This window comes from Equus caballus, chromosome 17 (assembly GCF_041296265.1).
Source record: "Equus caballus isolate H_3958 breed thoroughbred chromosome 17, TB-T2T, whole genome shotgun sequence".
NCBI lineage: Eukaryota > Metazoa > Chordata > Mammalia > Perissodactyla > Equidae > Equus > Equus caballus.
Genome location: NC_091700.1, coordinates 91,781,636 through 91,784,177, shown reverse-complemented (window position 1 = coordinate 91,784,177; position 2,542 = coordinate 91,781,636).

Genomic DNA, 2,542 nt, shown 5'->3' with positions numbered 1-2,542 from the left:
CTAACCAGGCTCTGTAGTTATTCAAGTTTTCAAATTAAACTATAGGCATAATATGGATGACCATTCAAAGATACTACAAATATAGAGATAATGTAGAAGGTCATTTAAAGTTGATTTTTCTCTCAGTTGTCTATAAGAAACTACTGTTCCTGATTGGTGAAACAGCTTGTTGTTTGAGAACTGTGTCCCTAGTTATGGGTGGGGAACATCTAACTCCTAGAGAAAGATATGAGTGATATGTCTAAGGCTGAAATGAACATTTGTGAAAAGGTCCCATCTGCTCCACAGATTTGCCATGCCTTGGTGGGAGAATGTGCAGCCCCTTCAAATTTGAGATTATGGTCAGAGAGCTATCCTGGCACTTGCTCTGGTAGGCCCAGGTTAATGGCACAACCATTCATGTAGACCAGTGGTTCTCAAGCGGGGGTGGTTTTGCCCCATGGGAGACGCGAAAACACCTGGAGACATTTTTGGTTCTCATGACTGGGGATGCTACTGTCATCTCAGAGGTAGAAGAAAGGGATCCTGGTAACATCCTACAGTCCACAGGACAGCCAGTCATAAGAAAGAAGTATCCAGTCCAAAATGTCAGTAGTGCCCAGGTTGAGAAAACGTCCTAGACAAACCAGCTTTAGGATTATCTTTAAATCCTTTCTCCCCAACCATTAGCTTTTCTACACCCTTCTGAATCTATTTTCTTTATTTCAGTTGCCAAATCCTGAATTTGCAGTCTCTCAAAGTCTGATTCTACCCCCTCTTTCTGTTTCCTAATTGATTTTCCTATTTTATTGTCTCCTTGCTTCAATAAACCAACTGACACCTCCAACTCAAAAAGTGTTGGTGGATCTTCAAAGGTGACTATTAAGGTTAAAGTCCTTAGTTCAAGGCTCTCCACAATAGGCCTTATCAACACTTCAGCTTTATTTTCCCACATATTCTGCACCTGTACACAGTACTCCAGCTAAGCTGGACAACACAGAATTTTGGAACAAATCTTTCTGTCTCCTCTTCCTGAAACTTTCTTCTCTGTTAGTCTGCCTGCTACCTAATCCTACTCATCCTTTAAGGCCCTTAAATTCTCTTTCTCTCTCTACAGCTTTCCTTGAATTACCCCAATCAAGTGTCTCTCCTTCAAACCCACATAGTATCTTCCTCCTCTCTTTGTTTTGTTAATCACACTCTGCCTTCTCAGTAAGTTATTGACATATTTGCTCCATACCACTTGCATTATATTAGTCCTTCAAGTCAGGGAATGTTTTTTACTCATCTTTGTGTTCATAAAGCACTTTTTAGTGGCTTTTTCAGTGCCTTAAACATTCATTATATAATAAGTATTTGTTGTATGAACTAAGATATTTACAGAAGGAGAATTTCTAACTATTATGAGCAATCTCTGGTTTTATATTGCTATCTTATACACCTGTTATTGGGACTTTTTCCTGATACATAAAGAACAAAAACCTGGTTCACAATGTCCAAATAGTTCAAAAAATGTGACATTGGTAGATATAATGGATTTTTAAAACTTTAATAGAATTGTTTTCTGAGTGTTTTCTTGTAGTGTCTATATTACTGTTAGGAATGGGGTTTCTCTGGTGTTCTTTATTTTTTGTCTTCGTGATTTTAAAAACTAAATCTAGCATTTACTTTTTATGCTGCTCACTTGAGATTGACGTGGAAGGGTTTCTAGTATAAAGGAATGAGGTGTCTATGCTGAAAACTAGGTAAATGTATTTTTATTAGTAGGCAAGTACATAAGTAACAAATATGACAGAGCCCTGGAGGGGGAATACTCTTTACCTGTATGCAAACTTAAGCCATCAGCAAGAGTGATACACAGAAGTTCCTTTTCGGTTCTTAGAAGAGCTATTCTGTGCTATACTAATTAGGGATTCAGTGCCAAAAAGCTCTGAAAGATCTAAGGAACCAGAAAGTAAAGTATTAAAGCACTGAATCCCTTTAAGGTAGTTAACATTAAATGAATTAGAGAATGTCTGCTATCAGGCAAGAGAAATTGAATATTTTGCCAGCTGCATTAAATTTTGTAGAAAAACCCAGCAGAATAAAATCATCCAGATTGTATATTTGCGTGGGGTCAGAGAAGAGAGTGTATTTATCCAAGAAAAATCCAGAGGAGCTGCTGAAGTTTCTTCTAGAACTAATGAATGCCTACTTTGCCTTCTGGAGGGCTATCTTTTGCAAAGACAAACCCCAAGATCACAGTTAAACCTAAATAAAGATTGTAAATACTTGTGGTCCAGTAAATACAGGCTATGGTCCAGTAGATGGGAAGACTGTAAACTCTGACACTTAGGATGTGGCATTGATTTCATTATCTCCAATATTTGGGGAAAGTAAGAGCTCAATAAATCTTGCACTCAGTTAAACTTACGTGATAGAGGAGGCCTAAACAGTTAACTCTGGTGTAAAGAGTAATACTTCTTTCCTCAACCCACCTTGAATAAGTAAAGGCAAAGAAAGTATTAATTAATTACATCCTCAAAGGGAAAGTGCTGTAAATCCAAGGTAGTATTAACATTCT